Raw genomic sequence first — 15,198 nt, forward strand, 5'->3', positions numbered from 1 at the left:
CCTCTGCCCAGGTGCAGGCCTATTCAAATGCTTAGTTCTGTAGAGATGCAAGCTAGGAGACATTCCCCACTGAGGCCATGTTATTCAATAGCAGATCATCTATTCAATGCAGACCTGAGGATCTTCTGGTTCCTGGAACCGCTGGGCTGGAAATTTCGTAATGGAATTTTCCTCGCTCTCAACAATCAACTGAGGAGGGCCTTCAGACCCCTACCTTTCTCTGTTGAACTAGTGGCTACACATAGATTCTGGGAGGGGGTTGGCCATTGTCTCAGTTGTGCATCCACTGAGAAAACCACCAGGCTCCAATAGACAGTTCCAAACTCCTCATCAGGAAGATGACCCTGGTTCAGTTCAGTGAGGCTCAAAAGAAAGCAGAAGTCGTGATGTGTGGAAGGGATGGGGGCAGTTACAGAGGCAGGAAGAGAGATTAGAAAGGGGGTCTTAAAGTAACCACAATGCGGGCCGGAAAGATGGCTCAGAGGTTAAGAGCACTGACTGCTCTTCCAGAGGACCGGAATTCAGTTCCCAGCAACCACATGGTGGTTCACAACCACCTTAAATGAGATCTGGTGCCCTCTGCAGGCATGCAGGCAGAGGACTATACATAATAAATAAACTCTTTAAAAAAAATAAAGTAACCACAATGCACTTTATACAAGTGTAAAGTTGTCAAAGAACAAGTTCAATCCATTGTCCTTTAAGAGAAATAGGAAAGAAGAGAGAGAGTTAACCTCAGTAAAGAACTGAAATGGTTGCATAGTATAAGACTGACTGCCTGATTTTCAAATGTTTGTTATGTTCCTAGAATCACGGGGATTTTAATATTATAATTCATAACCCATTGACCACCACTGGATCCATGGCTCAACCTAGCCGCCATGTCAACAGCCACATGCAGGAGAAGCTGGTTCCCCTCGCTGCCGATTGCTTTGCCTCTCATACGCTTTCTCCCCAGACACCCTAACACTTAGCCAAAGCACTTTTGCCTTCTGAATCAACTACTGTACAGGCAAGAGTGCTATATGCCTTCATGCGGATCAGCACCTTAGTCTGTGAAAGGTTCAGGCTTTGACGCTGATCGGCTCTACCTCTTTAAGAGACAGACCCCGCCCCCTGACACAGTCGGGACACGCACAGGAAAACCTTATGTCACCTGCCATGCATTACGGCCTGCTGAGGACTCTGGGCATGCGTGGAACCTCAGTGTGCATGTGCAGTCTTCCCTTTAAAAGCTCCAACTTCTCACTCTCTCTACTTTCCCTGTTTCTTCTTGGCTCTCTCTCTCACCTATGCACTCTCTCTGCCTCTATGGTGACCGGCCATGGTGGTCAGCCATTACCCCTGTTCCTCTTCTCTCTTAGTCTCCATACTCTGCCGGGCCCGTATAATAAACTAGTCAACATGTCTCATCCCTCATCTTTCTCTTTTCCTTTTTTTAGAATAAAAACATAACATTGGCGCCTGACTTGGTTTAGGCTCTCTCCGTAAACTCTTTCGATGCTTGCTGGTGGGATAGGCTTTCTCTCTAACTTCTGCCAGGGGCACGGGAAATTTTGGGGATCCTAAAATCTGAACTCATAACCCACTTCCATCTCGACTTTTTCTGACAGTTCCTCTTGCCTGCAGCAGCCTGAGATGCTGGAATCTGTACACTTCCACTCGCCGCCTTTCCAACTACGGATCTCTGGAACTCACTCATCTGCTTGTTTGCTGCAATCCAGTAAGATATCCCTTTTCCCATGAGGCAGACCCAGCACTCCATTTTAGAGTTCACTGACTTTTGGTCTACTGGGTACATTTTTTCAGTTTCGGACTGCTGAGCCTCTTTCGGGCTTTCTGCTGGGTTTGATCTCAGTCAGAGCAAATCTGTGACACTTTTGGCCTAGCCCACAGGAAACACATTTTATGAGATCTTTCGGTTACTGCCAGCGAGTAGGTAAATGAGCCGAGTTCTGCCTCCCAGTGGGAACTTTCTTTCACCTGGGAATGTCCCTCATTCTTCTGTTTGTTCTATCTCTGTGTTTCTTCTTGGTTGGCGATGTCTGCTTGAGACGCTCTGAGAGTTTTTTGTTTGTTTGCTGGTTTTCATTTTTCCACACAAATGAGGTTTGACTCATGGAGAAAAACTTCTTCTGGCAATTGAGAATGTGCTTATGGGGGCTGCCATCTCGGCCATGTGGGCTAACCTGGGGGCCTCCATCTTGGTCATGTGTCATGCTAACCACATGACCTAGCTTAGGCCTGCCCACTCAGTTCAGTGACTTCCACGGGCAAGCACTGCCACCAGATTTCTTCTTTCACTTGTTGGGTGCATTTCCTGAGGGTCAGGCATGGGATCCCGCTCCAGGAGCTTTTTTGCTTTTTCAGTTTGGACTTCTGGGTCCTTTTTTCGGTTTCGGGGACAGCTGTGTCCCCTTCGGGGCCAGGCCCCGGGCAACTCCCACAGGCAGACGTGCATCCGGAGAGGAGCTTTTGCCGTTTTCCACTTGCCTCACCAATGGGAAATGCATAGAGTGAAGGGACCAGCTTCCGTTTCGGCAGCAATAATGGCCGAACACGTGCTTGCCATAAACCTGCCTTGGTCACTTAGAGGTCAGATGCCTGTCTCATGACAAGGAACCCATCAGAAGTTAGTCACTAGAAAGTCAGATGCCTGTCTCGTGACAAGGAACCAATCAGAAGTTAGCTGGTGGCGCTATGCTTTACGACCCTGGGTGTGCTTTACCGACAAGCGCACAGCAATGACGTAGAGAGCATAGCAACCACCCTGGGAGGGCCTATGGGCCATAACAACCAGTTGACCAATCAACACAGGGCAAACCCTCCAAGCCTGGAGGTGCACCAATCCTGAGCCTGTGTGTACCCCTAGACACTCCCCTTACTCTGCCCTATAAAGATCTGTGCGAAGCGGCTTCAAACTGTCTTTGCTAGCCATCCGCCATGGCGGGTGGGTCAAAGACCCGAGCTAACATGGAGTTAGCTCCTTAAACTACAATAAAGCCTCATGCAATTTGCATCAAGCTTTCACCTCCATTCTGTGATTGGGGTGGCCGAGGTCCTGGGCTAAGATTCTGGAAGCCTCAGCTTTCGAGGGTCTTACAGAGGAACCTTTCTGGTTGCAGCCAACAAGCAGGTAAACAGACAAAAGCCGCTTACGGTTTGCCACCATCTTGGCCATATGGACTGATCTGGGAGCCGCCATCTTGGTCATGTGACCTACCTGTAGGCACGCCCAGCTCCAGCGGCCTGTGCCAGCAAACCTGTCTATTGGATTTTTTATTTCTTCCAGATCTTTTTGCTTTTCATTTTATTTTATTTTTTGTCTGATTTCTTCTTTCACTGGCTCTGTTGTTCATGGCTTGTTTACTAAGTACTGTGCCTTTCCAGGGCCCTCTGTTTAAGTCTACTCTGTCTCTTTAAATCTCCTGTCTATTTGCTACAATGTACGGATCAGAGATTGCATTCTAGTTCCCCCTTTACTGTTATCCAGTCCTGCTTGTCTCTGTACCTGTAATTTAACTTTATACTTACCTAGCTCTATATGCAACTTAAATTAAACTGTGCTAAGTCTCATATTTCTAAATTGCTATGTATTTTTAAATAATGGTAAACATTTAAAGTCATAAAGGTCTAATTTAACAATACTTAAAATATAAGCTAAGTCTATACAACTTAAATTTAACTCATGTATCTTTAAATGATGATCAAAATTTAAAATCACAAAGGTCTATTTCAAATTAACAAAACATTTATACCACTCAGTTCATCTTATAAGCTGTTTACAAAGGTACAGCTTTTATTACAAAAAGGGATTTTTCTCTAACTAAAGGCAAACTTAACTGCTGAGGTACTAAACAGACAGCCCTCAAATGCTCAGAGATCTAGAGAATATGGCATTTAAAATGTTTTGTTAAAAAGCTTTTTATAACAGAGAGATAGGCCAGCTGCTGGCCCCCACCCCATTTCCTCCAAGAAGACTGATGGGTACTTAAAAAACTTCATCTCGAGTCAGCGACAACGCTAGTCACTGAGCAACCCTGCCCTTCACCTCAGCTGCTACAAGGTATTCCAGACAGTGGACAAGATAACAGTGGAATCAATTTTCCCCGTGTTGCTTGGGCCAATGGTAGGCAAGTCTTCCTATAGTCTGTAATCCACAGGTCACATGCTATAAGCAAGAAGGCAGGTGTCCTGCAGCCCACTACTATGGATGGAGGACCTTGGGGGTGGCTGTCCATGCAGCCTGCTGGCAAGTCTCTGTTATTCTTTAATCATTGATTCAAGTAAAATCTTATCCTTCTCAAGAACTCTGATGCTTTTGATGACTGGTAGTCTTGCCAGCTTAAAGCAAAACAGATTCCAGGAACAGATATTTTAGGGCTTATCTATGTGAAGATAGGAAAGTGTAAAATGTATGAAGGTCTGAGAATGTAGTTACGAAGGTCTGAAAATGGAAGGTCTAAGATTGGTAATGTAAAGTGTATGAATTAAAGTTATAAAGGTCTGAAGATAAAAAGGCTTAAGTGATGATAAAGTGAGTTGAGACATTAAAAAGAATGAAATATGTTCCTGAATTTTCTATTTCTCATGCTACTGTTCATAGTAAAGTTCTACAATACCACTATACGATCATAACTACAAGGTCAAGATTAAGATGCTTTTCATTGTCCTAAAAAAAAAATCTGTCAATTTTAAAATGATAATGCTTTCAGCCAAGTTGCTTCTAACATGAATATGAATACTTATGTTTCCACAAACTCTAAAGATTCTTGTAAGTTCCAGGGAGCTGAATTGGATCCAAACAGGTCTAAGAAGCGTCAGGGAGTTCCGCACAACCTGGACTTGCAATGAAACAACCAGTTACCCCAGGACATGGCAGCACTCCAACCTTCTGGGGTCCCCCAAAGATGGTCAACACCCCCCACATCAGCAGGAAGCAGTCTTGAGAATTCAAAGCCCTTATTCCTTAACCTGCCATGTCTATCTAACACCCACCTTTTTTTTAAATAAGTAGACGTGGGAATGAAAGGTTCAGGCTTTGATGCTGATTGGCTCTACCTCTTTAAGAGACAGACCCCACCCCCTGACACAGTCGGGACACGCACAGGAAAACCATGTCACCTGCCATGCATTACAGCCTGCTGAGGACTTTGGGCATACGTGGAACCTCAGTGTGCATGCGCAGTCTTCCCTTTAAAAGCTCCAACTTCTCACTCTCTCTACTTTCCCTGTTTCTTCTTGGCTCTCTCTCTCACCTATGCACTCTCTCTGCCTCTATGGCGACCGGCCATGGTGGTCAGCCATTACCCCTGTTCCTCTTCTCTCTTAGTCTCCATACTCTGCCGGGCCCGTATAATAAACTAGTCAACATGTCTCATCCCTCAGCAGCTTTCTCTTTTCCTTTTTTAAAAATAAAAACATAACAGTCTGGTCTTTCATAAAACAGTGAGGAATTCAGCTATCTCATAACACGGTGTAGGCCAGAAGGCCACCAGCTTGGTGGGGTCTATGTCACCTATGATCACCACCCTCTGAGCCTTCTTGTTCTCCACTAAGGTCCTGACAGTGTTGACTCCTGCTCAAGGGACAGGATGTCTCTACGAGGATGTCCCCTTTACCAGCAGCCTCTACTTCTTCTTACATGTCTCTGTGCTGTACCTGTAGGCAAGTTTTCACAGCTGGGTAGCTGGTCCAGGGCCCCAGTAACCTGCTAATCACTACAGGAAACACTTTTAGGCACTCGTAGCTTGGTCTTTTGAGGAATCAGGCAGGGTCTCTTTGGGGCTTGGAGACCTGTCCATCACCAAAACTCTTAGGTTTTTGTTTTGTTTTGTTTTGTTTTGCAAAAAGAGGACTCCCCACCTTTTTGGCTTCCTGCTTCTTTACGACAATGGAGACTGAGGCCATCCCTCTTCCCTCAGTCTTGTCTTTCTGTATACTGCTTGGCTGGAGGAGAGGGAAGGAAAAGGGAATTGTCACCAGGGTAGATTCTTAATGCTGGAAATTCTAGGTGCAAGACCAGCGAGATCAATGGAACTTGGTGCAGCACAGACTTGCCTGTGCTCTTCAGTGAGGCCCCTCACAGACAGCCCTTCTGATCACACGGTGTCCCATGCCACAGTGTTAAAGTTAAAGGATTCCAGCAGAATCAGAGAATTTTAACTATTTTTGGTACAATGTCAAGTGCCTAGAATTGTTCCCCATTAGTATAATTATAATATCATAATTATTACTTAGAAGTAGACTATTTTATCTATTTAGTTTTTTATATTTCACATGTTCCTTTCAGATCAATTGTCATTTCAAATCAAATGTCTCTCCGTCACGTCGGAGTATATCTGTCCACTAGATGGCGATAGAAGCCCAGACACATTCTTAGCCCACCAGGCATAAGAATTTAAGGGTTTCTGATGTCCTTTTAAAACTAATTTTTAGGTGAGTGTAGTGGCATATGCCTTTAATCATACCCCTCAGGAGGCAGAGAGAGGCAGATCTCTGTGAGTTCAAGGTCAGCTTGGTCTACAGACTGAGTTTCAGGCCTTGCCTCAAAACCAAACAAAAAGAAGTCTTTAGTTGGAAGAGGGTAGTTGCATGTTAGAGTCTCAGATGTTGATCTTTGTGTAAAAAGCCTTTTAAAATATTTTTAGAATTTGTTTAATCTTAGAAATCTCAATTTAATTTTAAATACCCATTTTATATGTTAATAACTAGCTAGGTTAACATTTTCTGGTTCTTTTCTTAATGAAACAAAATGATATTAACCACCATGATCTTGGTAAAGTTCAGTAAGGTAGATTTTTATTTTATTTTTTCTGTGTGTGGGGTGTTTGTTTTGTTTGGGGGGTATTTTGTTTTTGGAGGTGGGGTGTTTTGGGTGGGGATGTTTTGTTTTGATGTTGTTGTTCTAGGTAACATATTCTTTGAAGCTCCTAGCTGGGAAAGTGTTTTGGAATATTTGTACACTTTGTGAAGATGTGTCACTGTGATTGGTGTAATAAAAAGATGACCGACCAATAGCTAGGCAGGAGAGATAGGTGGGGCGTCCAGGCAGAAAGAAAGGAAGAGGAGGAATCTAGGCACATAGGAGAAGCCAGGAGACACAGAGAGGAAACAGGAATCGCAAAATGGAAGAGAAGTAATGCCATGTGATAGAACATAGATTATTATAAATGGGTAATTTAAGTTATAAGAGCTACTTAGGAACAAGCCTAAGCTATAGGCCAAGCTTTCATAATTAATAAGAAGTTTCCATGTCATTATTTGGAAGTTGCCTGGCTCGTTACAGGGAAGTAACAGAAGGCTCCATTCCCCAGGAGAAAAATCTCATACTTTGCATGCCCAGCTAAGACTTGGTGGAGACAGTCCTATTAATGGGGGGCAGCAGCAGCTAGAGGCTGGACATTTGTGCTGGACTTTGAAGTCTTGGGGACAACTCTCCTTTCTTCTGTTAGTAGTGCATGTTCTTGGGGAAAAGTATTTGAAATTCAGATTTCTCATGTATAGAATGACTTTCCGTTGTCTATGTTGTATGTCAATGTATATAAACAAATGCCCAAACATGGTAAATGCTCCCCTCAAATGGGAACAAGGTATGCTAGATGCCTCAATGAACAAGGTAGCAGAGGGTAAAAGGGCTATCAAGCACATTCCCGTCCCCCACATCAACCTAGGACTTCCACATACACTTTATACACACACAAACCAGCACCCACACAAATGCAAACATGCATACATGTACACCACACACACATAAAAATAAAAAATAACCCATACATGAGAATAAAGTAACCTTCTACAGGTTTGATCAGCACCTATCATTTGTAAGTATTGTACCCCCAACACATGCACAATTATTGTATGTCAACTTTTAAGGAGGATTTGATCAACACATATTATATAGGCAGGTATTAAACTATTGCACTATACCCACCCCAAGATAGTTCCGGTTATTACATGTCAATTTTTAAAGAGCTGTTTTGCAAAATAAAAACTTGTAATGAAAGCCTGATATGGCTTACTCTGATAATCCCAACATTCAGAAGGCAGAGGCAGGAGGCTCTAATTTGAGGGCAGCATGGACAAAATGGTGCAATTCATGTCTCAAACCTCCCCATACCCAAACAAAGACTAGCATGAAGTTGTTTAGAAACCAATTCTTGAGGGACTGGGGGTGTAGCTCAGTTGGAAGAGTTCTTGCCTCCCTTACAGGAGGCCTTGGGTGTGATCTCCAGAATGGCAATGAACAGTAAGCAGCCCAGAAAGCAGAGTGGGATGCCCATAGGTACTGGTGTAAAAAAATCAGCTGGAGGCTGGAGAGATGGCACAGTGGTTAAGAGCACTGGGTCTCCATTCCCAAACACCAGCATGGCAGCTCACAGAGTCTGGAACTGAGTTCAGGGGATCTAACACCTTCTTCTGGTCTCTGCAGACTTCTCACAACTGTTTCATATTCTCTCCAACTGAATCAGTATTTTTAACACTTGTTTCTTAATTCCTTTTTGTTGTTCAAATGTATGTGTCTAGACGTTTTGTCTGCATGTTTGTTTATGCACCACCTACATGCCTACTGTCCTTGGAGGGCAGAAGAGAAGGTGGGGCCCCCTGGATCTAGAGTTACAGACAGTTGTGAGCAGCCATATGGGTGCTGGGAATTGAACCTGCATCCTAGAAGATCAGCCAGTGCTGTTAACGGCCGAGCCATCTCTCTCACCAAATCTTTTTTAGATAGGATCTCACTACGTAGCCCAGGAAAGCCCTGGACTCCTGATCTTTCTTCCTCCACTTCTGGAGTGTTGGAATTATAGGATGCGCTCCCACACATGGTGGACCACTTTTGAAATCCAGTTTATGATATTATTTTGGTGAGAGGGGTGATAAAGATAGTTCAGAACAGGCTTAAAAGTAAGAATTAGGAGAGAGAGGGGGGGAGAGAGGCATTTGACAGATAATACACACCCAAGAGCATGGGTGTGAACCTCCCTGAGAATGAATCACAGACAGTAAAATACCCGAGACCCACCCCAGGAAAGGGAGTGTGCCTCAAGGGAGAGTTGCTAAATCTATTTTTTTTTGTTTTTTTGTTTTGTTTTTAAGAAAAATATTTAATTTCACATTCCTTCACAAAAGCAAGAGTTATTCTGTTGTATTATTTCTTTAATATTTGCTTTTTATGCATATGGGTGTTTTAACTGCATGTCTGTCTGAAGAGGGCCAGAAGAGTGTGTCAGATCCCTGGGGACTGGAGTTACAGATGACTGTGAGCCACCATGTGCATCTCCTGAATCTCTGGGAGAACAGCTGGGTTTTTTGCCACAGGGCCATCTCTCGGGCTCTGAATTTACCTTTTCCATGAGCAAAAATAAGAAATGTAACCAAATTCTTTGTAATACCCTCCCTCCCTTTTTTATCTTCCCAAGAAAGTGTTTCTTATGTAGACTTAGTTGTCCTGGAACCAGCTCTGTAGACACGGTTGGCCTCAAACTCACAGTGACCCATCTGCCTCTGCCTCCCAACCGCTAGGATTAAAGGCGTGTGCCCCCACTGCTGGCCAATAAATTGACCCTTTTTAATGGTCAATTTATTCATCTCATGTAAGTTTTGCCTATTCCCAGCAGGTGGCACTGGAGAGCACACACAATGATTCTAAGAGCTAATACTTCTGCTGCATCCCAGGCCATTTCAGGTCATGGCATGGCTGGAAAATAAGAGTCCTTTTATAGAGAAGAAAGGCAAGGATGTTTAAAACCAAAACAGACCAGTCTGTGGATAACCCTCAGTCTCTCGACTGGCATAAGGTCTGAAGGGATCCCAATCAAGGCAGGCTTTTAGTGAAAAGTATGTTCTGGTAGTATGCCAGCAGCCTAGAGTATCTTCTTAAAAATGAATGGCCCAATGCAAACATATCTTTAAAGTATGTTTTACAAGTGATCCCAGCACTCAGGATCTGAGGCAGGAGTTGGAGGCCAGCCTGGACTACCTAGTGATTTCTAGGCTAGCAAGTACTACACAGTGAGACTGTCTCCAAACAATCAACAGCAAAGGTGTCATACATATACTAACCTTAATGTCCACATCATCGACAAATCAAAGAAGTTTGAAAGTGGTAGTAAGACAAATGGTTTGAAGAAATTGATAAAAAAACGGAGAACTTTTAAAAATTCATAATAAAAAGTCTATATTATAATCCGACAAGCCATTTGAAGTGACTAAATCTGAAGAGAAAAAAGATGACACACCCTCTGTGAAAATGCCATTTTCTGTAGTCAGTTTCCAGCCTCCCAAAATTCATATATTGACATCTAGCCCAACCCCCACATCACATTCCTGCCATTCCTGCCATATGACTATATTTTAGTATTATATTAGAAGGCAGTAAGTGTTCATTGTGGTCATAGAGAAATAGTGGCCTAGAGTAGTCCTAGGCAAAATGCAGACACTGAAGGAGGGAGCTTTGTATTGGCCTCACTGTGGCTCTATGTCTGTGTCTAACCCTTTCTCAGGAGCCATTCACTTCTGCCGCCATCTGGGAACAAAACTCATGGATAAACTTCTTGCGAGGTACTTTGAAATTATGCCCAAGCACCAACAGGCCTCACATAACAGATCACCCCACTCCACCTTCCCAATGAGGGTAATAAACGTGAGGGAGGGCTGTCACTGGAACAGAAGTACTCATCGTATGGGACCAGCTTGTTCCTCTCTACTGATGGCATTCACAACTTCTTGGGGGCAACCTTGAGAAATCAGAACTGAGATGATGGTCAGCCAGATCTCTCTGAGACCCAGGCTGCTTAATTATGCATTCCAGGTGCCCTCCACCTAGTTTTTCTTCTAGGTAAGCCCAAAGTTCATGGCCGGACCCTTTGTCTGTCTTTCCTGGTGTACCACATTGACAAATCTCTCTCTCTCTCTCTCTCTCTCTCTCTCTCTCTCTCTCTCTCTCTCTCTCTGCTTTTCACTGTTATGTAACTCCAATGGCATGGGGAGATGAATGGCTGAACTTAGCCTGTCGGGACTGCTTAAGCCAGGCTTTTGATAAGACCACAGAGAAAGGAAGAAAGAGAGAGAGAGAGAGAGAGAGAGAGAGAGAGAGAGAGAGAGAGAGAGGGAGAGAGAGGGAGGGAGGAAGAAGGGAATAGTGAGAGAGAGAGAGACAGACAGAGAGAAGGAGAGGTAGGGGGCAGGGAGGGTATATAATTGCTCTTCTTGGTTATCAACTTTACTACATCTGGAATTAACTAAAAATCCAGGTAGCTGGGCACATCTGTGAGGGATTTTAGTTAATTGGATCAATTGAGGTCACAAGACCCACCCTAAATCTGGGCCACACCTTCTCATGGCAGCCCACATGAAGGCCATGGAAGAAGGAAGCTCTTGTACTCTACCTGCTTGCCCTCACTCTCTATGGCAAGTCCATTCCTTCTCTGGCCTTAGAGCCTATTTCTTCCCGATCCCAGCATATACTGAAAACCAGCTGAGACATCCAGTGTCATGGCCTGAATAATTTGGTCTTTCCATCAAGAGACAGCCATTGTTGGACTAGCTGGATCAGAGCCTGTAAGCCAACCTAGTAAATCCTGCTTATATTCACTCTCAGTTCCTCTGAGAACCCTGGCTACTACAGAGGGAGACAAGGACTTTCTTACATGCTTGTTTGTTCTATTTTTTTAATCTTACTCAAAATCATTTTATTTAATGAAAATGATAACTGGTGAGAGTAACACAGGCCTTTAACACACACCTGCAATCTCGGCACTCTGGAAGCAGGAAATATACTGCCAGCACCTGGGGGACAGCCTGGGCTCCATGAGAAAACACTGTATAGTTTCTTCAGATAAGCTGAGGCAGGATAGGGTATGTGGTGTCTCTTCGGGGCTCTCTTTGGTCTCGTTGAGTATGCTGGCCAGAGAAGCATCTGCTTCAGTGGCCATGTCCTTCAACACATCTGGGACAGCCCCATCTTCTTCCACATCTTCAGCAAGTTCTACTGCATGTCCTTTGCGAACTAATTCTAGCCCAATATCAAGTTTCTTCCCATTACTGGCATCATATAAATGGATTTTTGGCCAAGTTGAGATTCCAGTCTGGACATAGCTAGAGATCTTGTCCACCAATGGCTTCGAGTCAGCAAAGTGAGTGAGTCTCTCAAATTCATCTAGAGTTTCCTCTTCCCACTGTTCACCTCAGGGGGCAATTCGTGCCAGACTGCATTCTATTGCTTGAAAGGAAGTCACTCCTGAGAGCCCTGAGATCCTTCGGTGGGTAATGTCCATTATCTCCAAAGTCCACAAAATAGAGGTCCAAGTTCCCATTTTCCAGGGTACCAAGAATCCGGGCTCCATACCAGGAACCATCTGCAGAATAAGGTGCTGCTACAATGTCTCCTACGTGCACAGTCAAGTCTTCAGGCTGACTATTGTCATAGTGCTGGGTCATCTCAATGAGAAGTTGATCCAATTGGAAGCTGTGGGAGCCAATGATTTGGATCCAGAAGTGGTTAGGTGTTCAGAAGCAGAAACGTAGCCTTCTAGGTACTCATCCACATGGAAGATGAAGTCAGGGCTGGGAACTTCAGTCATGGACGACTCTGGACTGTTCTGGGCACCAGAACTCTCAAGACTGTCATCATTAGGTTTCTCCCAGGAACTTTCTTTTGGTCCTGCCGCAACCATATTACCAGCACCTTTGCGGAGAGGAACCTCCAGGGGTACAGCTGGCCCCATGCTAGAACCAGTATTCTTCCATAAAGCTGCTTCACCAGCTCCACCTGGCTCCATCACTTCTTCTCTTTTCACACTGATTGGTAGTAACGTCCCCTCTGATTCTTTATCGCATGTAATTTTGGCTCCAGAAGCCTTCCAGATAGAATGAATTGTCTCGCCACCTCTCCCTATGATTCTGTCCACGGGGGGACAGAATCTGCCCCCATCGCTGGGGGACTGAGAGTTGCTCAAACATCGGGGAGTTTTCTCTCAGGATCTGATGGATTGCTGCTTTAGCCTTGCACACCTGAACAGGAAAGCCACTGATAAGCAGCACTCGCTCATCGCCTACATCCTCAGTGTCCACGTCATTCAGAGCGCCTGTCTGTTTCCTCAGCTGTTTAATATTGGCTCCTTGTCGCCCAGTGATCAGCTTCACAGCCTCCTGGGGAATTCGCATCTCTATCTTGATATCGTCTTCTCCAACCAATGCAATTGTTCTCTGCTTTCCCTGTATTGGCGGTATAAGATGTGGACAATTGCTGCACTTGCTGGGATTCCAAGGCCCAGGGCTATTTATTTCTTGAACAGTGGACAGGCTTGTCCATGAAATGGCCATTTTCTGGCCTAGTGTCTCGTCCAGAGTCCAGCACCTTCGCCTTGCACCTCACTGTCCCCTCTGCTCGATTGCTATCAGGGCTCAGCAGCCAAGCAGACAGCTATTTGCAGCCGCTTGCCACACCCCCCAGGCACCAATCAATGCCTGTCTTGAATTCTGACAATGGAGCTCCCTTGCTGCAGCCAATCCTTGCACAGGCAGTCTTGAGCGATGGATCAGGGGTTTCTAAGGCTAGCCTTGAATATAGAGCAGTACCAAAGCCTGCCTGACCTACAGATGACCCCTGGTGATCAGCAGGAACTCCAGTCTTCACCAGATCCATGCTGCGGTTTTCGTTTGTTCTATCTTTATCCTATCTGAAGACACATCAAGAAGGTGGCCACCTGTGAGCCAGGAGAGACCGAACAAGATCCCAGGCATGCTGGCACACTGATCTCAGCCTTCCAACCTCCAGTACCACAGGGACATACACTTCTATACTTAAGGTATTTTGTTGTGGCTGCCTGTGATGGCTTCAGACTACAATGTGCAATGGGTCCATCTTTTGAATGCTCAGTCTTGGCTTGCTAAGCTACCTTTGAGGCAGTGGGGGCTTTAGGAGGTGAGGCCTGGCTGGCAGGCGTAGTTTTCTGCGGTGACCTTTGAAACTTATCTTTCCCTTGTTCTAACCTTCTCTGTTTCCTTGTCCATCACATATAAAGATACTTTTCAGGCCAGGAGGGACTGCAATTCCTCTGAAACCATGAGCCCTTAATCATATTTTATTAGCTTTGGTGATTGAATTGTAATTGTAACTGATACACTTCCCAAGCAAACTAATTCATCATTTTCTACAATAAACAATCAACCAGAGAGAAAATAATTGTCAAAAAGGAAACACTGTTGAACATGTGGCAAAATAATTAGTGTCATCATTAGGCACTGTCTTAGGGTTTCTGTTGCTGCAATAAGACACCATGACCAAAAGGCAAGTTGGAGAGGAAAGGGTTTATTTGGCTTATACTTCCACATTGCTGATCATCACTCAAAGAAGTCAGGACAGGATCCTGGAGGCAGGAGGTGATGCAGAGGCCGTGGCTGCCGTGTAAGACACTATCTCAACCAACAGAATGACAAGACCACAAAATTTACCCTGTACTGTGTATCATACCTGATGCTTAAGAGTTGAGACAGGAGGATCATGTAATACCATTCAAAAGTTTGAGACCAACCAGGCCAACATAACAAGGTCCATTCTCAAATACATAAGTAAATGGAGACTATCAGGCCATCTCCAAACAAGCCATTTAGAGCCTGCATTTTAAAAAGATCCGAAAGTGATTCACTTGTTCATTAGAGAGCGCCAACATCAGCAAAGAGAAGAGTGAGACCAGGCCGTGGTGGTGCATGCCTTTAATACCAGCACTGGGGAGGCAGAGGCAGGTGGATCTCTGTGAGTTTGAGGCCAGCCTGGTCCACAGAGCGAGTTCTAGGACAGCCAGGACTGTTACACAGAGAAACCCTGCCTTGAAAAACCACAAAAAAGGAGGAGGAGGAGGAGGAGGAGTGATCTGACTTCTGAAGTTTCAAAGGCCTCCCTCCCCTTTCTGCCTGGCGATGTGTATATGCTGTGAGCACGTACCTTCCTGAGCTTGGGGACAGGAGAACGCAGAGCTTTCGACATCTAACCTGTGAGTGTGCAAACAAATTTATGTGACTCTACGAATGGGCTGCAAATGCTATCTATCTTCTCAAACAGTGTGCACAGTATAATTGAATTCTTTGTAGTTGAGGCTGGAAGCCATAAATACCTATTTTGGTCTTGACATATGGTGCCATAATAAAGAGGGCTTGACTTGAGACTCAGGTGTATTTAGCAAATTTTTCTTCATTCTA

The 15,198-nt window shown here is 44.6% G+C and overlaps 1 pseudogene; it reads right to left on the reverse strand.

Annotated features, from left to right (window-relative positions):
- LOC100766748 overlaps positions 1-13,323 on the reverse strand; it is a 72,837-nt pseudogene extending 59,514 nt beyond the window's left edge.
- Between the last annotated feature and the right edge of the window lie 1,875 nt (positions 13,324-15,198).

This window comes from Cricetulus griseus (genome assembly GCF_003668045.3).
Source record: "Cricetulus griseus strain 17A/GY chromosome 1 unlocalized genomic scaffold, alternate assembly CriGri-PICRH-1.0 chr1_0, whole genome shotgun sequence".
NCBI classification, from domain to species: Eukaryota; Metazoa; Chordata; class Mammalia; order Rodentia; family Cricetidae; genus Cricetulus; species Cricetulus griseus.